The 24169-nt window shown below is 40.5% G+C and overlaps 1 protein-coding gene, 1 long non-coding RNA gene and 2 pseudogenes across 2 annotated transcripts in view; 3 read left to right on the top strand and 1 right to left on the bottom strand.

Moving 5' to 3' along the window:
* Positions 1 to 17824, top strand: part of LOC139943330 (splicing regulator ARVCF-like) — a 134905-nt gene extending 117081 nt beyond the window's left edge. Inside the window, exon 31 of the transcript XR_011786803.1 lies at positions 17814 to 17824. The gene's annotated coding sequence lies outside the window, so the exon portion shown is untranslated. The remainder of the gene's footprint in view (positions 1 to 17813) is intronic.
* LOC139943287 (microfibril-associated glycoprotein 4 pseudogene) lies at positions 2226 to 3203 on the bottom strand (annotated as a pseudogene).
* On the top strand, positions 6053 to 7283 carry LOC139943332 (mandelamide hydrolase-like; annotated as a pseudogene).
* A 1351-nt stretch (positions 17825 to 19175) lies between the features above and the next one.
* LOC139943147 (uncharacterized) lies at positions 19176 to 20999 on the top strand. Its single transcript, XR_011786760.1, has 3 exons — positions 19176 to 19461; positions 20148 to 20762; positions 20855 to 20999. It is a non-coding gene; the product is annotated as an uncharacterized lncRNA (long non-coding RNA).
* Positions 21000 to 24169: the final 3170 nt, after the last annotated feature.

The raw sequence follows: 24169 nt of genomic DNA on the forward strand, positions 1-24169 counted from the left end.
TAACTATTATCATGATGAAGCTGTACTTTGATACTTTTGAATGCATATAAGATGTAACAAATCCTGAAGTGGACTGTATTTCAAAATGAAAATACAGAGTTAGATTTCAGTCAACCCTACACTCTCTGCCTACAGTATCTTGACGTCCTTTCATCGGTTGTTTCTTTACTGAAGTGATGAGGATCAGTGGAGTTTGGTTATTTTGAAGGTACAGTGAATTGTAGTGCGTCAGTGCTGTTACTAATGGTAACTGAAGGGTAACCCAAGGTAACTAGTAAACAACAACTTTTTGTACCATTTGATTGGTCCTTTCAGGCAATGTCATGAATATTTTTTTTAGCGTTCGCTGGCACGTCTATTTCTTGTCCAAAATGGACTTGACCTCCTGTGCAACACGTTTCTCCTGAATGTAATGTAATTAATTGTTGAGTGACAACCAAATAGCACTAATAACATCTTAAAGGCAGTGGACACTATTGGCAATTAGTCAAAATAATTATTAGCATAAAACCATACTTGGTAATGAGTAAGGGGGACAGGTTGGTAGTATAAAACATTGTGAGAAACAGCTCCCTCTGAAGTGGAGTAGTTTTCGAGACACAAGTAATTATCCACAAATTTGATTTCGAGACCTCAAGTTTAGAATTTGAGGTCCCGAAATCAAGCACCTTAAAGCACACAACTTCATGTGACAAGGTTGTTTTTTCTTTCATAGTTATCTCGCAGCTCTGATGACCAATCGAGCTCAAATTTTCACAGGTTTGTTATTTTATGCATATGTTGAGATACACCAAGTGGGAAGACTGGTCTTTGACAATTACCAATAGTGTCCACTGGCTTTAATTAGTTGAGGCCTAGCAGAGGGTGTGCTCCTACCATGCCAATTGGATTACTCTATTATATTAGGCAATGTCATGAATATTATTCATAAGCATTCTCCGGCAAGTCTATCTAGACCAAACTAAACTTCACCTTCCGTGCAACACGTTTCCCCCTTAATGTAATATAATACGTTGTTGAGTGACAACCAAATTGTACAATTAAGGTTTTTAATTGATAAGGAGTTGCAAAGAAGGTCATGCTCTTACCATGCTATAAACCTTGGTGACATCATAAAAGGCAATGTCATGAATATTCATGAGCATTCTCAAGTCTTTATCTAGACCAAATTAGACTTGAACTTTTGTGCAACATTTTTCCTCCTTGAAATAATAAAATTAGTTGTTGATTGACAACCAAATTGCACAATTAAGGTTTGTAATTGATAAGGAGTTGCAGAGAAAGCATGCTCCTACCAAGCTGTCATTGATTACATCATCATATTAGGCAATGTCATGAATATTCATGAGCATTCTCTGGCAAGTCTTTATCAATATGAAGTTAGACCGCGGCTGTTTTTTACTAAGCACTGGAAATCGACCAATGGTGGGAACGATCAAGGTAATGTTCAAAACTCCTGTTACCGCTGCGCTGTTCAGACATGCTACATGCGTTTTTGTTGCACGTCACGTGATCGGTTCTCGACCAATTAAGTTTCACAGTTTATTACCGAGGTATGAAAAAACTCCATGTTGTCCTAGGGCAACCTTGGCTAAGTTTCCCATGGGTTCATGACCAGTTGTAGTGGTGCTTATAGTGATCTGATTTGTTCCCAATCGTTTGAGTTGACCAAACCACTGCAGTCTGCGTTTTCTCCAATAAATTCATGATGATTCCTGTTCATGGATCCCATCAGTCCATCCAACCTATTCGTTCTGATGAGGTCTGTGATGTGGAATGCTAAAACCATTTTCTCACCCATTTTTGTGGGTGCTTTTGTCTTATTTGGGTGGTATCCAGTTAAAGTGGGTGGGTTTTAGGTGAAAAGATACCCCACAGTTCTGCAGCCAATTTCACGCAACAATGTACATACAGCCGGCCACAAATGATATTTGATACTCCTGATGTTGCCATTTAAAGTCTTTGCAATGTCTCTGCGATCAATGCTTACAACTACAAGACTCTCTTATAGAGTTGTTTCCATCGTAGAGTTGGTTTAAATATGTACTGGATCTTTTGAAATCGGAACCAACGAATTCGGGTTTTCGGTTCTACAGAAGAGTGGACCCGCAGTCCGGTTCTCAAATTAGAACCAGGTAGAATCACGTAACCGAAAGAACCGCCCAAACTTAGTACACGTATTTGTGAATTTTTGCTTTATAATGTGTTACAACTCGACTGTGAGGTTAAGTGACTTGGCGTAATTTCATGCTGCATTTCTTCAGGGAGTAGTAATGGCCTTTCCATAGATGCCATTGTATTCCCTGTCCTAGACTAACATCTGCATGTGGGTAGTATTTACCATTAAGATGAGCCTATAAGCATGCGTTAAACCACCAGCCGCCACGATAAAGCTGTGCACAATTATTTGAGTGTAAATCATCATCCTGGTCCTTTGTTGTGAATGGTAATCCATTATGATAGTTCATTGAATCACCAGATGTACTCTGAGCATCATATGAACCAACATGGAGAGTGTACTTGTTACCTGTAACACTGAACTCACCATAAGAAGCCCAAGATGTGTTGGACCCCCAATCTTCCATATCTACTCTGAGTTGCCATTGTCCTGATCCAGTAAGGTCACGCAGGATATCATTCCCTAACCAGAACTCATTCTGCAGATCACCAAACCCAGATTGGTATTCAGTCCAGTTACGGTAAAAGTCAACAGAGCCATCTTGTCTCCTCTGGAACACGATCCAGCCTCCTCCATCTGTCTCCATATCACAGTAAACCTGTAACCCATCATCAGGTGGGAAGATTGTGTACACACCATTGCTGCGGTAACCAGCTTGATACAACTCCAGACAAATGCTGTATCTTGTAGTGCTGGGTTGTGAAAATGACAAAGTGTCCAAGTTGTCATCATAGTAAGCAGTCCCTTGTTTCTCATCAAAGTCATCAGGGCTGTGAGCTCTGCTGCCATTATTCATCACACATGTACCTCTTATGATGTGATAGTTGAATGATGCACACTGTGGATCCATAGAGCAGTCTCGCCCACAGATTACAGGAGTAGATACAGTCTTCAACTGAAACACATGATTCAGTAAGGCTCGGTTTTCAGCCAAGTAGAAATCACCGATGAATTGTCGTGGAGTCTCACTCTGACAGGATTGTACCATCAGTATCAGATAAAGAGCTGTGGTGATAACTAGCATCATGAAGCTGTCGATAGAATATAGAAGAGCAAGTGTTAGATTTTACTAAACCCTATGGTTATTTTGAAGGAACAGTAGTTCGTCAATACTGTTAATGGAAACCATAGTCACATGTAAATAAACTATTACTTGTAGTTTGTTCTCTCTGGCCTCATTCAGTACTTTAACATTCATGGACTCTGGAAGGGATAAATATTAAACCATTTATGATTCAATATTTGTAGTTTGCATATGAACGCCAACCATGCGATGTCTTCCTAGCTCTTTGCCTTGATAAAATATTGAGCACTTTTCAGTGAAGAAAAAAGAAGGTCAATGCAAATTGCTTAGCTTACATATAGACAAATTTATTATTCATAACTACCCCAGACAGTTACTCTACTCCTATTGGTGGAGAGCGCGTCACGTGGGTGTGCATAAACCTTGCACACTGGAGCTCTGTTTATGCACACTGAGCTGGCTTCCGCGTGTCAGGCGCGCAAGATTATCACGCGGAATGCGCAAATCATATCTATCAGCCATTGATTCTATATCTATGCTATCAGCGCGTAATCTAAGCGTGCGCACATGTACACACAACCCACACGCCTCGAACAGATTCTTCACAAAGTTTTGGAAAACAATATTTCAAACCTCAAGTTTTCAATTGTTAAAGTGTCTATAACTGTATTTGTTTACGTTTTTTAACAAAAGGGGATTTATAAATGGGAAAGAGTAGCGGCTCGTTCTTCAACGTCCGTTTAAAACCTTGCAGGATCGTTGCCAGGCGATAAAGGCCCTCGCCTTCGACTCAGGCCTTTATCACATGGCTGCCGACCCTGCCGGCTTTAAACGAAAGTTGAAGAAATCGTCGCTACCCTTTTATTCCCTTATTTATTAAGGAGTCAGCCCTTCAGATATTATAGGAAAGCATCGTACATTGAGGAAGGATGAGAAATATAATATTATTCACACATGCTGCTTCTCCTTCTGTTTATTTTGTTTAATTAGTTCCTTCAGTTGTTAGCTTTGTTAGGGTTCCTGCGCCAGGAGTGTCACCTGTGACAGACATGGCGCATTACAAGTTTCCTTTATTATTATTATAATTATTCCAAAGACTCTTTGTTGTTAATTGGTGATGGAAAAGGGGCTTTCTTTGCTTTACCAGAGCTAAGTTGTTACATACCAAGCAGCCATATCAGGGAAACTTCATTGATTGTTGAAGGAAGACATTCAATTCTTATAAGAAAAGTCAAGGAAAACAAATTTCTTGTGTCTTTGTGCACAAAATTAGGCCTAAGTACACCGCAGCAGTGGCGACACCCAGAAATTGCTTGCTTGGATTGGTTTATAGCTTTGTGTACCGGAAAATGTGTACTTGAAAATTAACCATTATTAAATCATGACTATGCAATTGTTTTAATTTAGATATGACTGTACTGCGAGAACGCATAACAACTGCATCTCTTAAAGACCCCTTTCAACCACGAAGCAGCACCTTAGTCAACAGTGCCAATTTGTCATCAAGTGCCAGTTTGTCATCCGTACTGTGAAGACCAACTCGGAGCAATGTTTGGGATGGTGCTGCGCCGTTCTCCCCAATTGTGTGAGGTAAATCCTTGTTTTGCTTGTTTACTTGTCAAGTTTTGCCTAAAAAGTCTACAAGGCCTTGTGCACCTGAAAATGTGTATAGGGCCTTGTGTACTTGAAAATGTGTCAAATTTTGCCTGAAAAAGTCTACAAGGCTATATAATATTGGTAGCATCTATGTTGCTGCATGGGATAATTAAGCTATCACCATCAGGGCCCAATTTTATGGCTCTGCTTACCGACGAATTCTGCGCTTACAATCACGATTCCCCGCTTACGTGCAAGCGCCGAATTTCTGCATTAGCCTTGTAAGCGTAGAATGCCCATTAATGTGGAGTACGTATGCGCAGAAGCTAAACTTCGCTGCTAACCCGTGAAATACGCTTGCTGTAAGCACAGAGGTCCCTGCTTCTGTAAGCGCCGATTCTATGCCTACGGTAAGCAAAGCCATGATATTGGGCGCAGGTGACATTCATCATTACAGTCCTGATGGCAAGTACATTGGATGCACCATTAAGAGCCGTGTGCATCCGAATGGTATAACACTCACACCAGCTGGTGATCTGCATCCATTAAAATAGACAACCAGGTGTAATGACACGTTTTGGAAAAACTGAAGAAAAAAAATACAGCAAAAAGACCATCAGGGATTGAACAATATATAATAAAGAAAACTCATTATGTATTCCTCTTTCAATGCATGGTGAGGTATCAATATATATTTGGTTTGCGGTAACACCATGTGTGTGTCTACTCGCCAGTTAGACTTTGTTCTTTAGAGAACTGTCTTGCTATTATAATCTACTACCGCAGAGTGTATTTTCGGATGTTCGGGAGACTTCTCAGTTCTGAAAAGAACTGTCCATGCTTTTAACTACATGTGTAGAAGGTATACATACAGACAAATCGGCTGGGAACTTAGTACTACTTTAACTTTTAGTAGATCGAGGGGACTTCTCCTAATAAACTTCCCTACATGTACCTCGTGAGTTCTTGATTTGTGTCACCGTTTTGACTAGCTTGCTCTAGTCATCGTCAGGAGACTGAAGAGTGGGAGAGATGGGGACCTATTTATAGGGGTTCAGAGGTTTCAGTGTAGAGGCGGTTTTTAACTACTACCTGGGCTAGAGGGACTACTATTTTAGCTTTATTAGAGGATCGTTGTTAACTTCACTACCACGTATTGGGTTATAGATTTGTCCCAACGTTTCAACTAGCTTGCTCACTGTCAGGAGACTTTCATAGTAATATTGACTTTGTTTCCCCCTTTAGTGCAAGCTCTTGTCAAGATGGCCACAATGCATCGTCTTAATATGACAGATCCTCTGGACCATTTCAAACATGGTACTCTAACATGTGAAGCCTAAACACTACGGGCCATCAATCGGGCAGAGGAACTAAACCACTTCAACTATTTCGTCTCAAAGGATACAGACAGGATGTTGAAAGAAGCCAAGGACTCAGATGTGAGGTACAAGAACAAGACTGATCGGGCATTAGAGGGAGTCCTAGCTAGTTGCCATCAAAGATAATATCAAAGTTGGAGGTGAAGCAACTGGAGCTGGTACCCCAGGTCTAGCAGATCTCAGACCCAAGAAAACTGCTGAGGTTGCAGGAGCCATCCATGCCGGTCGGACTAATGTAACAAGCACGAACTAACTCACGGTCCTCTCACAGTAAACTCACACACAGGGTCCAGTCATAACTTCTATAACTTTGATTACATTTGTGGAGGCAGCAGTGGTGGTACGACCGGATCGGTCCGAGAGCCGGTGCCATACAACGGCGTCTACCGAATGCGCCCTACTGTCGGGCGATGGCCTCTGGACTTTGATGTCAAGTTGATGCATCTGAGGGACACAGTCGGGCCCTCCTTTGACAAGTGCCACGGACATCGCCATTTTGGATCACATGATGATCAGGGAAGAGCCTCACAAGGAACTGCTACCCGGTGACGTCAGGATTGGGGTAAGCAGACCACATTTCTGGGAGGGTTTGGCACCGAGCTGAAGGAATACGCTGAGAGGTTTTGTAGTGAATTTTAAAGAGAAAGGATTTCTTGTGGTTGTTGTCGATGAGGGAGGGATTCTTGGCGTGGATGAAATGTTCGATCAATAAACAAGATTCCGACCATGGACCATGAACTCATACCCAGGCTCAGGGAGTATCTGGGAAAAAAACGGTCATGAAGTTTCAGTTGAGAAACTCATCACCCAAATAGCCACAGATGATGTCAGGGATTCATTCCAGAGGGCGCTGGTCAACCTGCCAGGTGAAGACATAGACCTTTCCGCAAATACCATTGTGCAAGCACAGACTGTTGAATGAGGTGCATTGTTGGATAGATATGGATCAAATTTGATCACCAGCTAGACCACAATGCCCCCCTAATTCCATCATGCATTTCATAACAAACGGTTTCAAACGCTTTTCATAGAGATGAACTCGCCTGATCCAAGCCACTGTTTCCCTTTAAAGACACTGGGGTGGATTTCACAAAGGTAGTCCTAACTTAGGACTAGTCCTAGACAATGCTAAGAGATAGGACCAGTCCTAAGTTAGGATGAGTTACTGGTCCTAACTTAGGACCAGTCCTATCTCTTAGCATTGCCTAGGACTAGTCCTAAGTTAGGACTACCTTTGTGAAATCCACCCCAGGACACTCTTGGTAATTGTCAGACTCATTTCTTACTTCCTGCAAATGCGAATGCGAGGCGAATGTTGACGTCACAAAATTCGCTACCAATTTCGCAGCGGTTCAACTGCGTTTGACCCACTTGCGAATATCGCTGTGAAAGGGTAATTGTGACGTCAAAATCATGTCAAATTCGCTTCGCATTCACAATTAGCCGGGCTCGGGTATGAACCGGGCTCAAGTCTTCACAGTTGGTGTAACTCAACATATGCATAAAAGATCTCAACATGCATGAAATAACAAAACGTAATTGTGTGCTTTGAGATGCTTGATTTTGAGACCTCAAATTCTAAATCTTTCTCGAAAACTACATTACTTCAGAGGGAGCTGTTACTCACAATGTTTATACTATCAACAGCTCCACACTACTCTCTACCAAGAAAGATTTATGCTAGCAAATATTTTGAGTAATTACCAATAGCGTCCACTGCCGTAAAGCACCCTTTTTTCAGGTGATTTTCTCATAATTTTTTGTTTTAAACCAAATTATCTACTCTATTTTCATTTACATTGCAACGGGCTGTTTAATTATGTTTAATACCAGAGTATGATCACCCGGCAAAAAATTAAAAAATGCAAAGATTAAATACAATCTGAAACTGGTATCCTGCAAATGTTTTGCTAAGCAAATGATTGACAAGCAATATTTTCTCCTATTTTTATATTTTTTCTATCAACTTGGGCATAGAGCCAAATTTCATACAGTCTGTATAGACTCTGTAAACGCAACAACATGCTAAGCCCAGAATAGTATTGCATGCTATCTAGGGTACGCATTGTTACTGCAAGTCTATCTGGAAGTATACTGTTGTTTTGTATTAGTGTGATTGCTGATTAAATATTGATATAATGATTATTAATATTAATCCTTTAAATATAGTAACAATATGAAGTTAATGCTGTTGTTTTTCTTGTTGTTGTTCTTAATGACTCTTGATGAGCCTATCGAAAGGAAACTAATAATGAGCCATTCTTAGAAATGGTGGACATGTGTTGTTTTGATTTTGACAATCAGTGTAAGGTCAAGATTTGGAGGCTCTGGACCATGGGCGTCAATTAGGGGAGCGACAGGGGGACATGTCGTGTCCCCCCCCCCCATCTTTTGGAGGGTGGGGAATACAATATCAAATGTCCCCCCCCCATCTTTTTGACCACCTTTATCATGAAGCCCAAGTTTTGCACTGTGTAAGACCAAACCCTGTATCCCACCGTGGGCATTAATCCTGTGGGCATTAATCCTAGGGGCAAAGGATGACACAACTTTTTTTAAGGGTGGGGGACACCATATCATATGTCCCCCTCAAAATTGGCCCAAAATTGCATCCCAGAGCATCAAAAATGCAAAGCAAAAATTTCCGGGGCCCTTAATCGGGCCCACACCCCACGCCATAAGGCTTCTCACACGCATGCTCCATCGTTGACAGATTTGCACCTCCCCCTTGAAAAAGTGAAAGGGACGTGTCCCCCACCCACCCCATTTTCGAAGGGTGGGGGACACAATATCAAAATGTTCCCCATGTCTTTTGACCACCATGGGCATATAATCCTGGGAAAAAAGGATGAAACAACTTTTTGAAGGGTGGGGGACACTATATCAAATGTCCCCCCTCAAAATTGGCCCTAGATTGCATCGCAGAGCATCTAAAATGCACAATTTTCCCGGGCCCTTAAGCGGGCCCGGACCCATGCCCTAAAGGTTTCACACTCGCATGCTCACTCTTTGACAGATTTGCCCCCTAAAACTTATGTCGTAGATCTGCACCTGAACTTGATGCTGTTAACTCAAAAGGTTCTACTGCTGCTCACATTTTAAAGGTTTATGTTCTGTTCTGGCCTAAGATTGCACCACAGAGCATCTAAAATGCAAAAATTTTCCCGGACCCATGCCGTAAAGCCCCCCCCCCCCCGCATGCTCACTCGTTGACAGATTAGCACCCTATAGCTTGTGTCGTAGATCGGCACCTGAAGATACTGTTAAAGGCAGTGGACACTATTGGAAATTACTCAAAATAAAAACCTTACTTGGTAACGAGTAATGGGGAGCTGTTGATGGTATAAAACATTGTGAGAAACGGCTCCCTCTGAAGTGATGTAGTTTTCGAGAAGGAAGTAATTTTCCACGAATTTGATTTCGAGACCTCAGATTAAGAACTTGAGGTCTCGAAATCAACCGTCTAAACGCACACAACTTTGTATGACAAGGGTGTTTTTTTTTTCTTTCATTATTATCTCGCAAGTTCGATGAACGATTGAGCTCAAATTTTCACAGGTTTGTTATTTTATGCATATAATAGTTTAGATACACCAACTGTGAAGGCTAGTCTTTGACAATTACCAATAGTGTCCACTGCCTTTAACTTAAAAGGTTCTACTGCTGCTCTTATTCTAAAGGCTTTATTCTATTCTGAACATCTTGAATGCAAAATTGTCCTGGGCCCTTAGGCGGGCCCTATCCGGGCATAAAAGGCTTCGCGTTCAGCTTTATAGCAGGCCCCATCCTTAATAGATGTGCCACACCCACCAATCCCTCCCCTAAAATTTCTTGTCTTGATCCACCACCCTTGACGATGCTGGTGATGATGGGGATGAAACGCCGTATGAGCATTATAATACAGAAACAATAATGGATATTACGAAGCTATAATTGAGTTGTTTTTTTAGGTACAATAACCATGATAGCGAAAATAGGTGCATCATAGCTTGAAATAGGCATTAAATTCCAACATCTGAGGGGGGGCACATCACCCCTCAGACTCCCTAGATTGCACAAGAGAGCATCTACGGACTAAAATTTTCCGCGCCGTAAATTTTATGTGCCCCCCCCCCCCCCCCCATCTTTCAAGACGGATTGACGCCCCTGCCTGCTCTGGAGACCACTTGGTGTATCCCAACATAGGCCTATGCATATGGTTCGTATTAAAATAACCGTGAATTTTTTTTATCAATTTGCCATCGAAGCTGTAAGAGAACAAGTATTTAATATGATAATAATAGGTTTTCCGGCCATTTTGAGCAAAATAAAAACCGTTCGTTTATATTAAAACAAATTCAAACTCGTGCATTTCTCCTAATGATCCTCTTAACGACACTGGATACCTTGGTTAATTTTCAAAGACCAGTATTCTCGGCTGGTGTATCTCAATTATGCATGAAATAACAAACCTATATGAACATTTGAGCTCAATCGGTTGTCGAAGTTGCGAGATAATAATGAAATAAATAAAAAAACACCCTTGCCATAGGAAGTTGTGTGCTTTCAGATGCTTGATTTCGAGACCTCACATTCTAAATCTGAGGTCTCGAAATCAAATTCGAGGAAAATTACTTCTTTCTCGAAAACTACATCACTTCAGAGGGAGCCGTTTCTCACAGTGTTTTATACTATCAACAGCTCCCCATTACTCGTTACCAAGTAAGGTTTTATGCCAATAGTTATTTTGAGTAAAAACACCAATAATGTCCTCTGCCTTTAAGGTTTCTTTTTTTAGTATTCGTTTTCCTGCACATATTATTTCGGGTTTTTTTCTCATTCAGATTGATTTCAGTCCTTCTATTTTTCACTTCATGCATTTAAGACCACACTTTGACCGTTCTAAAGTGTAATTCCTATCAACCAACATTAATTGATGAAATTGAATGGTTGGCCAGCTCTATGTTGTTGGCTTTTACAAAATTGAATGAGTCTTGCAAACTGGTAAAATTGAATGATCTTATTATGTTGGCCAGTGAATGCTAAACTGGTGAAATTGAATCACTTCTTTTGACTGCTGAATGCTTATCCCAACGGAGCATTCATCAAACCAAATAAATGAGCCGGTGTTAAAATGAATGGATGTTTGTTGCAATTGGCTGGGCAGGATAACTTGTATATGCTCACATTGTACAGAAAAAGTGCCACTCCCCAATAAGAACAATGTAGAAAATGCGGTAAAAAGTTGCAACGCAAAGTGAAAATATGATGGAAAAATACCACACTTAAAGACATGGTCAAGCCCCCTTTCCCAAAGAAAACAAAATTAAATAAATAAATACAATTTATGATAAAGAAATAAAAAAATACTGGCGCAATTCGACGAAAAGACCTATGGGTGGCTCCCCAAACCTTGTGCTCTCTCAACGGGGCGGGAAACGTAGTAAACATGCAACAGAAAAAATTTCACTCCAAAATAAAAGTGTAGAAAATGCGGTAAAAAGTTAAAACAGTTGCGTCTCAAAGCAAAAATGCGATGGAAATAACACCACACCTAAAGACAAGGTCATGCTCTCTACCCACAAGAAAAAGAAGAAAAAAATAATAAATAAAATCTACGATAAAAATCACTAGATTGGCGCAATTCGACGGCAACAAACCTAGGGGTGGCTCCCCGAACCTCGTGCTAAGAAAAACACATGCCAGAAAAACACCTTGGTTCTTGCGTCTCTCGAGGGGGCGGGAAACCAGAAGTAAACGGGCGACAGAAAAATATCCCACGCCCATATAAAAACGATGTAGAAAATGCGGTAAAAAGTTAAAAAAGTTGCGACGCAAAGTCAAAACACAATGGGAAAAAATTTCATGACTAAAAGACAAGGTCATGCCCCCTCCACCAATAAAAAAAGAGGGAATTTTTTAAAATAAATTCTTCGATAAAAACACCCAAACTGGCTTAATTCGCCGGACAAAACCTAGGGGTGGCTCCCCGAACCTCGTGCTCTGAAATATGGGGGGCGGGAACCTATCATGCTACAGAAAGAAATGCTACTCCCCAATAAAAACGATATTGAAAATGTGGTAAAAAATAAAAACAGTTGCGAAGCAAAGTACAAATTTGACGGGAAAAAAATGCCGAACCTAAAGACAATGTCATGCCCCCTTTCCCAAAGAAAATTGTAACAAATTAGTAAATAAAATCTACAATAGAAACCCCAAGACTGACGGAATAAACCTAGGGGTGGCTCCCCGAACCTCATGCTTAGAAACAACATGCCAAAAGAACATCGTGTTGTTGCTGCATTCCTGCATATCGACGCCCTACTTCACTGCCTTTGTTCTTGCTCCAGAAACATTGCATCAGCCCTTCCAAAGTTCATTCAGTATATTCTCCAATTTGGATTAAGTATGGAATGTTGCTCTTTTGTTAAGGTCTTCATTGTTAAGGAAATTCAGAGTTTTGCTGTTTTCGAGCACTCGTTGTGGCGAATCATTCTGGCTTGGACCTTTGTGCTATATCGAACATCGTGACCGCATGTTGCAACGTGGGGAATGGACCTCACGTTTTCACCAAAAAAACTGCAGTATATTTAAGACTTATTTACTGTTTTAACCCTCTACTATGTATGGTGAAAATCAACCAAGTTGCCTAGTTCTGACTACAGACTTTAAAAAACAAATTTGAAGTTCGGTGCTGAGATTTTGCGGCCGAGCAGAGCACGTTTTATGGCCATAAGAATAAACAGCATGGCAAAATCTGGTCGACCAAAGCCGAACACATCGCTCCAGCCGACGACATCTTGTTGCAAATTGAGGTAAGACTTGGGTCCAGGGACCTTAACTATTCAGCTCAAACTATCGGTGGGATAACCAGATATTTTATCTTGGGGCCAAGGTGAAAAATACACAATTTCAGAGGGCTATTTAATGTTCCAAGTAATTCGTTTTCCAATTATTCAGTGGAATAATAAATAAGACAAAGCGAAAGGCTCCGTGCGCGGTTTTTAACTTAGTAATAGTCAGCCAAAACCACCAGTGGCATAATATTTTCAATCAGGGCAAAGGTGGCAAAGACATAATTTAGTGGGCTTTTTAATGTATCAAACCATTTATTGGTGTGTTGTTTGGTCATTTTAAGGGTGGATGACACGAGGGCTCTGAGGGCGGGGGCGTAACGTGTTTTAATTTTAGGGGGGCTTTAATCCCGGCCATATCTCGTTGGGGGGGGGGGACCACCACCACAAGTCAAAACCAAAAGTCATTTTGTCTTTTTCCGTTGCACTTTTTAACGCCCTTTTTAAGGCAGGCAAAAACGCAACTTAAAGGGGCATATTGAACTAATTTATTATTTGTTTGAATCAATTTATTATTTGTTTGAATCTGGGCAGTCGAGTTGGCTTTAGTTTCTGTCCCTGCCTTTCACTTCTGTGGAACCTGGGGCGGATTTCACAAAGTTAGGACTAGTCTTATCTCGAGTTAGGACCAGTTACTCGTCCTAACTTAGGACTATCCGTGCAATTTGTGTATCTCCTAGGACTAGTCCTAAGTTAGGACTAGTCTTAACTCTTTGTGAAGTCGACCCATGGTTCGATATATGCACCAGTGCCTTACATGTGGATTGGGGTTTCCAGTTCCTGTATGACTGGGTGGGTTTTTCCTGTAGAGGTTTTTCTCACATGTCTAAAACTCAAATTTCTTGATTTACTATTATCTTCTGGTTTTGTTATCTTCATGTTTTTTGTGTGTATTTTGTTTAATGTTGGGGTTTTTTTCGTGGGGGGGGCGTAACCTGGGCCAAATTTCATAGAGCTGCTAAGCACAAAAATTCACTTTGCATGAAATTTATTCCGTTTTAAAACAGACTTACCAGTCACATTTATCCGGAGGCCGTTGGTACGAATCCCACTCTAGTCAATTCTTTGTTCAACTCCAGAAGTATTTTTAAATTTACTCAGTCAGTTTCCCTTGTGGTTTATAATGAAAATCTTCTTAAATGTATAATTGATGTTTATTTTGTTGGTTTTCTCCAGTCCGAGATGGGGAGCGACCTAGGCAACTAAAATGTTCACCTACAAAACATCAGAATAATGGGATGATGACTGACATAGTAGACAGCTGTAACTTGGACTGAGACGGGATCGACTTGGTGATCAGCAGCGGACTCTCTTTCACGAGGTAACTTTTATATCCTCAAGCCATCAGAGAATCAGCAGCTAAACATTTTAAATGGGTGACTTTTTGACGCTTGGTGGCAGCAAGCAAACTTACCAGGTAGAATCCATAGACCTTTTTCGCAAATGCTCGGGCGTGCGCATAAAGCTTGGTGCATTGTGGTCTAGCTGGTGAACATATTTGATCCATAGCTATCCCACAATGCAGCTCATTCAACAGTTTGCGATTGTGCAATGGTATTTGCGAAAAGGTCTATTATTCTTGGGTATTGGGTGCATGCTCAGAACTAGTTTTAAACCAATGGAGCTGTACCTGGTAAGTCTGCTGCCACCTAGCGTTCCAAAGTCTCCCATCACAGGCTCTAAGATTTGGATCTTTATCCCACACCCCACCAGTAATTCCAGCTCCTTTTCAAAGTTTTAAAAGCTGCTGAAAGCCTACTTGTCAGCAACAAGTCATAGAAAGTTATAGGGACTTTTCAAACCTACTCGATTTGGCTTTGGATTCGACTCAGGCTAACTTGGTCCCGAGGTTGTTTTAAGAATTGCGCATGCTTTGCGTATACGCACCCAAGGGTTACAGACAAGAGGACGGAGACTGAAGATGAATCCAAAGCCGAAGCCATTGTTTTGAAAAAGGCCATAGAGAGACTTGCATCAGTGATGGGCTCTCTACTCTACCTGAATATTGTAGGCTTGGCCTGGCAATAGTTTTCCACCTGTTTTTGATTCCATTATCATTGTTTATGTTTTTTCTTGGTCATTTACGGAGCGCTTTACATCCATTGGAAAAGGCTCTTATTAAGTGTTATTTCTATTCAAATTCAAAATTTCTATTCAAATTCAGATTTATTTCCATATTGAATACAAAATTCCAAACAGTACCGAGCCAAAATATTAATAAAAATTAGTATAAAGCATGTTTCACAAAAGCAGAAAACTTGTTTATAAAGTTGGAGGCATCATCTAGAACCCCAGGCTTGTGGAAAGGTGCCTGATGGGCAGACAAACACCATAAGCAAAGCAAGGTAGACAGGTAAAAAGAACAAAGACAGAAAATTTCTATCTTCGTTCTTTCTACCTGTCTATCTTGTTTCATAGACAAGTAGGAAGAAAAAAGACAGAAAATTTTTGTCTTTGTTCTTTCTACCTGTTTATCTTGTGTCGCTTTATAACAATGGTGATATAATTAATACAAAAATAATATTTATTTATTATCCAGCCAAACTTCAAGGGACCTTGATGGGACTGACATCAGATGGCAGTTGAAGATCTATGGATATGTGGATATCTGGTCGTCCATTGAAAGTCGTCAAATGGACAAAGGTAAACAAAACTTTGCATTAAATCTGAGCTCCACTTTTTAAAAAACACTGGACACTATTGGTAATTGACAAAGACCAGTCTTCACTTGGTGTATCTCAACATATGCACACAATACCAAACCTGGGAAAATTTGAGCTTGTCATAAAAAACACCCTTGTCGCACGAAGGGGTGTGCTTTCAGATGCTTGATTTTGAGACTGTAAAATCTAATTCTGAGGTCTTGAAATCAAATTTATGGAAAATTACTCTCTCCAAACCTACCAAGTAAGTTTTCATGCTAACAATTATTTTGAGTAGTTACCAAGTGTGTCCACTGCCTTTTAGGTTTTGTTGCCTTTTGTATATTAAGTTTTTGGCAAGGTAAAGGAATCTTTGCTGTATATCTAAGCTCCAATTTTTAAAGGGTTTGATACCCTTGTAGATCAAATCTAGATCTACTCACTGTGAATGAAGATGTAAGTAATATAAGCTACCAGAGAAGGTTCAGTTTCATTAGAAAGAAAAAAAAACAGTAAAAATTGCAGAGCAGTGTTTTCATCAGAGTCGCCTCAGCAAGTAACTTTTGAAGGGAAGCTACTTATAACCAATAATTATCTTTATTATCTTTATTAATTATCTATACTATGCATAAGTCTGGCGCCATTTGTGTCTTTTTCTGTCGTGCCAAAAGCACACAATCCTTTTGATGTCCGCTTTTGAAACTCGTCTCTTTGATTTGGTGGACTTTATTAATTTATTTTCCCTCTTTTTGATTTTTCTATTTAGAGTTGACCAGATGCCTGTTGTCTATGGAATGTGATGTGGACGTACAACGGAGTTTCACCAATGGACTAAGGTAAGGAAAACTTTGCTGTTCATCCGGCCTCCACTTTCCAAGTTTGCTTTCGCGATTCACCTTTTTGGATAAGTTTGAATTTATCCCTGTTTTAATCTCTCCAGAAAAAGTGTGCAGAGGTACTAAAAAAATAGTAGACTGTACAAAAATAACACAAGCTCTGAAACTAAATTCATACAACAAAACAATATAAAAAATGTTTTATATATTGCTATTTTATCAAGAACACAATGGGTTGTGATGATACACAGCAAAAGGAACTTGGCAACGATGATACAAAATTGCAACTTTAAACCATCATTGAAAAACTGATGGTCAAAATTATAACTATGGGGAGGCCCTATAACCTGTTAAAAAGAACAAAACCAAATTTGATTATTGAAAGATTGATTGCTATTTGTGGAGGTCGGATAACGCGAGTTGACCTGAAAGGCGTCGAGTCTTCAAGAGTGTGAAGTCTGCGAACGGTAAGAGGAGATCTAACCCGTTCTCTTGCAGAGTCCCACCCCACTGTACTGCCCCCGCCCCCAATGTTCTGCGACCTTGTTGATGTTGTCCTTGCGTGCATTAGTTTTCAAGGTGAACTCATGGCATCTTTTTTTTTCTGGCATATTTCTTGAGATGCATATTGGTCAAAGCCAATGATGCTTTTTTCTAATTAGGAGACTGGTCTTACTGGAAATTTCTGGCTAGGTTGATACTTCACGTCGTCAGTTGTCATGATTATTCAATAATTGTCACAATTTCATATTTCTAAGAGCGTAATGTTCACAAAAGAAGAATAACAAAGATGTTAGTCTGTTCAGTATTTTAAGTCCATTCAGTAATTAAAAACTTTAACTTAATGTAAATACTGTGTAATGACCATTCATTTGATGATTAATGTCTGGTTTGGGGGAATGATAAATAAATAATTTAGACCTGTTAAATTAGTATTTACATTTACCCAATACCAGCATTACATTAATTTTGAATAAGAGACATTTTCAACTGAGGTAGAGTTTAAAACTTAAAAAATAATAACACGAAGAAACAGAATAGCTTTGATCATTTTGATCAAAAATCAATTAAAATTAAAGTTTTTTGTTTATTTATTTATTACTGTTTTTTTTTTAAGGGGGCTCGGCTTTAGCAATCAGTAGTTACTTAAAGCTGTTATCACCAAAAACATAAATCTTCTATGCCAACAATCTTAAGAGAAATAAGAGCAAAACTACCCTTATCAACAAAATTTTGAGCGCTGCGAAAAAACTATCGTCGGAAAAAGAAAAGGATGTAGATGGTAAAAAAAAAAAAAAATGAAGAAGACCAGAGAAATCCAGAGGACAAAGGAGCAGAAAGGGAGCAGCTCATCCGCAGAGAAGACATCTGGGGTCGATTTCACAAAGCAATTAAAACCATTGTAAGAAAAATTGTCAGTATCACCATTGTGATTTGCATTGTGACATCACACTTTACCAAGCAACTACGATTGATTTGCAGTTCAGATCAATCTTGGCTCTTTGTGAAGTCGTCCCCCAGGTGCCTAGGTAAGTACGGGTGGTAAGACAGAAAGGCCTAGAGTACTTAGCTAAGCCTAGAGAATAAGACTACCCCCCTAACTCCCTCAGCAGGTTTGACTGGCATGGGTAAATGTATAAGCTGTGACTGGCGTGTCACTTAGTCTTGATTCAAGATGCTCAATCTCGTTTACTGTGAGTTGATACAAAACATGTACCTTCACATTTTAAGGACTGTGAAAAGAAGTCCTTAAACAAATAAAAATAATGCCTTGAACCAAGACAAAGAACTCTGCCGTCATCAGCAAATGCCGCACTTGACTGGATGATGAAGACTCTCCCTTTGATGTCCATGATGAGGGACTGGAGCCAAGTGAGGTCGGGTGTTTGCAGAAATGGTTAAGTATAACAGGTTAAGTATAGTCAGGTAAAAGTACCTGGGTATAAGTGTCAAAGGTCAAGTTTAGCCCTTTATCTCATGTGCATTCTAACCTTTCCTCCACAGCTCTAATCCCTTTTTTTGCAGGTTCTACTCTCTTCATGTAAAAGAGTGAAAATGTCACTGTCTTGTCCGGGTGGTGTCAGTTTCGCTCTTTTAAGAGTGAAAATCAATCTGTGTAACTCTTTTTGAGTGAAATTGGAACAAACTTCACTCTAAATTGAGTTGAATGTACCAGTGTTTCACTCTAAAAAGAGTTGTCCGCCATATGGCTCTTTGCAAGAGTGGTATGGCGGACAAAACAAGTGGTTTTCACTCTTTTAACAGTAAGAGAGTATCCCCTTTTGTTGCAACTTTAAATAACAGCCTCTATTTTTTGTCTTTTGTCCACAGAGTTTCCCTGAAGTAGATGTTCTGGCAGGCGTTTGTAAGTTGAAGTGTAGAAATTGAGCAGTACCCGTCTTTCACTTTAAAAAGAGTTGTCCTCCATATGGCTCTTTGCAAGAGTAGAGTGTTTTTTCACTCTTTTACACTAAGAGGGTAATTCCTTTTGTTGCAGCCTAAATAACCGCCTCTGTTTTTGTCTTTTGTCCACAGAGTTTCCCTGAAGTAGATGTTCTGGCAGGTGTTTTGTAAGTGCAGAAATTGAACAAAGTGTCTCGAGGTTGAGGTCACAATAAGGTCACTGTATATGACACAAGCCTTTCTGAGGTTTGGCAGACACTTTATGGGTGCACTGTTTGGTTTGGCTGTATACAGACAATTTTACCCAAACCTAATATTATCACTTGAGTGTGTGTCCACCGCATCTCAAAATGGCTTGTGGTTTTGGTTAAGTATTTGAGGTGTCTCAGGTAACGTATTTGGAGAACTGACTTTGGGCAATTGATGTGACCACAAAATGCTAATCTTTTTAGTTATAAGTTTTCCTTACAGAATGCAGATGATGTCAGATTGAAGATGATGAACATGTGCTGAATCTCAGCCGAGGTGATGGCTATACTTGCAGGGACTGGGGTCTTGCAAAGGATGTGGTAATGTATCTGGTTGGAAGTGAGTTCAGCCCGGTTCATACTTTCTGCGAATGCTTCGAGCGAAGCAAATTCCTCTGCGTCACAAAGGGAGTGCGTACCGATTGTTGCGTCACCAAAATCCGCTTCGCATTAGCTTTCGCAGGAAGTTTGAACCGGGCTTTACTGATAAAGAAGCTATCTACTAAACTGGTGGACAACAACTCAAACAAGAAGATTGGAGGATCGTGTACTAATCTGAACAAAAGTTTTCAATTACTTTGAAAGGAGCCTTTGAAACTCATGCCTAAAGGACATCTGAAACAAATCTCTTAAGAAGAAACCAACCAACAAAATCTGAAATTTTTCTTCAGGAACCCATGTGCCTGTACAATACAATCAAATTGACATCCTTCCTGAAACATAAGTCTTCTTCTTTCAATCATAAAGATGCGTAGAGAACAGCAAATATTACCAAAGTGATCTCATGAGAACTCAAATTTGTCCGTAAAACCGAGGATTTGGTCCGAACATCCATTTCCATCCATTTTAGTTGATTGACATTGTCAGCCCGAAACAAAATTATTAATGGGTGTTCAAAAACATCCTCAGTTTGATGGAAAAACTTCAGTTCACATGAGTTTACTTTTGTTATATTTTGCTTTTAGAGATGAATTTTTCGGTGTCTAATAATCTTTCTCTCATTTCAGCAACTTCCTTATGGAGTGGTGAATGCGGTCTGACCTGTTTAGGTGAGCATGGAATGAGTGAGTGGTGACTACAACTGAACTATGAACATTGTTGGAGGGTAACACAGGGAGTGGTGACTACAACTGAACCATGAACAATATTGGAGGGCGATGGATAGTGGTGACTACAATCGAAATACGAGCATGGAATGAGTGAGTGGTGACTACAACTGAACCATGAACATTGTTGGAGGGTAACACAGGGAGTGGTGACTACAACTGAACCATGAACAATATTGGAGGGCAATAGATTGTGGTGACTACGATCGAAATATGAACAATATTGGAGGGTTACAGGGAGTGGTGACTACAACCAAACTATGAACAATGTTAAAGGGCAACACAGGGAGTGGTGACTACAACTGAACTATGATCAATATTGGAGAGTTACAGGAAAGTGGGGACTACAACAATACTATAAACAATACTGGAGGGCGAGAGAGAGAGAGTAGTGACTCAACAACTGAACAATATTGAAGAGCAACATATAGTGGTGACTGCAATCAAGCTTTGAACAATATCATTGGAGGGCAACAGAGAGTGGTGACTACAACAGAACTATGAACAATATTGGAGGCAACAGAGAGTGGTGACTACCACCGGACTATGAACAATTTTGGAGGTAACAGAGAGTGGTGACTACAATCGAACTATGAACAATATTGGAGGGCAACAGAGAGTGGTGACTACAATCGAACTATGAACAAAATTGGAGGCAACAGAGAGTGGTGACTACAACCGGACTATGAACAATTTTGGAGGCAACAGTGACTGGTGACTCAACTGAATTATGAACATTGTGGGAGGGCAACAGTGACTGGTGACTCAACTGAACTGTCAACATTGGGAGGCAACAGTGACTGGTGACTCAACTGAACTATGAACATTGTGGGAGGGCAACAGTGACTGGTGACTCAACTGAACTATGAACATTGTGGGAGGGCAGCAGTGACTGGTGCCTCAACTGAACTATGAACATTGTGGGAGGGCAACAGTGACTGGTGACTCAACTGAACTGCGAACATTGTGGGAGGCAACAGTGACTGGTGACTCAACTGGACTATGAACATTGTGGGAGGCAACAATGACTGGTGACTCAACTGAACTATGAACATTGTGGGAGGGCAACAGAGAGTGGTGACTACAACAGAACTGTGACAACAATATTAGAGGCAACATAGAGTGGGACTGTACAACCGAACCATGACATTATTTGAAGGCAACAGCGAGTGGTGACTACAACCAAACTATGAACAATATTGGAGGGCAACAGGGAGTGGCGATATCAAGCATACCTGTTTGGAGGGACATCGTTGGAGGATGTGTAAAGATTCACCAAGAGACCGCTTGGTAAGTTTAACAAATAAAACATTCAAAGCCACTCTTGCATGAGAAGTTTCAGCGAAAAAAAAATGACAAAGGATTTTATGTTTTAGAATCAAACCATCGATTTGAAAGAATATATCAACTCCCATCTTTAAGTTGGCAATAATTACACCGACAACAAACTGGTGAAAAACAAGCCTTGTGATAAAGTTTTTCAAAAAAAAGAAAAATGTGGAGAGGAGAACAAAGACGAAAATGCATGTTGTGTTGCATTCTGAGATGAAGAATGGAACTTGAAAATGTTTCCTTCACATATAGCAATCTAACTTGACTATTCCTCAGAACAACTGATACTTTTATCGCGATATCAAAAGTAACGAGTGAATTTTCTTAATTTCTCACAGGATATGAGATGACGAGATGACATCATGTATTCATCGATTCTCTTTGGACTGTGTGCCACCTGCTGAAGAAGGACTGCATCAAGTCTAGCCAGAAGACTCTCTGCTCCAAGTTCAACTGTTAAAGGGACATTGGGATTTTGAAGGTATACCTGATATTGAACTATTATACTACTAGTCCTAGAAGGATTGAGTCATGTTTAATAGCCATTGACTCTACGCTACAAGCTGAACCGTCTAAGTGACGGCGCGACGGGGAGGCTCATCAATGCTTTTTGGACTGTGTTCCACCAGCTGAAGGACTGCATCAAGTCTAGCCAGAAGACTCTCTGCTTCAAGTTCAACTGTTAAAGGGACATTGGGATTTTGAAGGTATACCTGATATTGAACTATTATACTACTAGTCCTAGAAGGATTGAGTCATGTTTATTAGCCAATTGACTCTACGCTACAAGCTCAACCGTCTAAGTGACGGCGCGACAGGGAGGCTCATGAATGCTTTTTGGACTGTGTGCCACCTGCTGAAGAAGGACTGCATCAAGTCTAGCCAGAAGACTCTCTGCTCCAAGTTCAACTGTTAAAGGGACATTGGGATTTTGAAGGTATACCTGATATTGAACTATTATACTACTAGTCCTAGAAGGATTGAGTCATGTTTATTAGCCAATTGACTCTACGCTACAAGCTCAACCGTCTAAGTGACGGCGCGACGGGGAGGCTCATGAATGCTTTTTGGACTGTGTTCCACCAGCTGAAGGACTGCATCAAGTCTAGCCAGAAGACTCTCTGCCCCAAGTTCAACTGTTAAAGGGACATTGGGATTTTGAAGGTATACCTGATATTGAACTATTATACTACTAGTCCTAGAAGGATTGAGTCATGTTTATTAGCCAATTGACTCTACGCTACAAGCTCAACCGTCTAAGTGACGGCGCGACGGGGAGGCTCATGAATGCTTTTTGGACTGTGTTCCACCAGCTGAAGGACTGCATCAAGTCTAGCCAGAAGACTCTCTGCCCCAAGTTCAACTGTTAAAGGGACATTGGGATTTTGAAGGTATACCTGATATTGAACTATTATACTACTAGTCCTAGAAGGATTGAGTCATGTTTATTAGCCAATTGACTCTACGCTACAAGCTCAACCGTCTAAGTGACGGCGCGACGGGGAGGCTCATGAATGCTTTTTGGACTGTGTTCCACCAGCTGAAGGACTGCATCAAGTCTAGCCAGAAGACTCTCTGCCCCAAGTTCAACTGTTAAAGGGACATTGGGATTTGGAAGGTATACCTGATATTGAACTATTATACTACTAGTCCTAGAAGGATTGAGTCATGTTTATTAGCCAATTGACTCTACGCTACACGCTCAACCGTCTAAGTGACGGCACGACGGGGAGGCTCATCAATGCTTTTTGGACTGTGTTCCACCAGCTGAAGGACTGCATCAAGTCTAGCCAGAAGACTCTCTGCTCCAAGTTCAACTGTTAAAGGGACATTGGGATTCTGAAGGTATTCCTGATATTGAACTATCATACTACTAGTCCTAGAAGGACTGAGTCATGTTTATTAGCCATTGACTCTACGCTACAAGCTCAACTGTCTAAGTGACGGCGCGACAGGGAGGCTCATGAATGCTTTTTGGACTGTGTTCCACTAGCTGAAGGACTGCATCAAGTCTAGCCAGAAGACTCTCTGCCCCAAGTTCAACTGTTAAAGGGACATTGGGATTTTGAAGGTATACCTGATATTGAACTATTATACTACTAGTCCTAGAAGGATTGAGTCATGTTTAATAGCCATTGACTCTACGCTACAAGCTCAACCGTCTAAGTGACGGCGCGACGGGGAGGCTCATGAATGCTTTTTGGACTGTGTTCCACCAGCTGAAGGACTGCATCAAGTCTAGCCAGAAGACTCTCTGCCCCAAGTTCAACTGTTAAAGGGACATTGGGATTTTTAAGGTATACCTGATATTGAACTATTATACTACTAGCCCTAGAAGGATTGAGTCATGTTTATTAGCCATTGACTCTACGCTACAAGCTTAACCGTCTAAGTGACGGCGCGACGGGGAGGCTCATCAATGCTTTTTGGACAGTGTTCCACTGGCTGAAGGACTGGTTCAAGTCTAACCAGCTGACTGTCTGACTCAAGTTCAACTGTCAATGTGAAGTCTGTAAAACAATTTTATTTTATGAAAAAAATGTAGAATTAAACTGGAACAATATTTAAAGTTGTTTATGTCTATTTACTAA

The sequence above is a fragment of the Asterias amurensis genome, chromosome 10, assembly GCF_032118995.1.
Source record: "Asterias amurensis chromosome 10, ASM3211899v1".
NCBI classification, from domain to species: domain Eukaryota; kingdom Metazoa; phylum Echinodermata; class Asteroidea; order Forcipulatida; family Asteriidae; genus Asterias; species Asterias amurensis.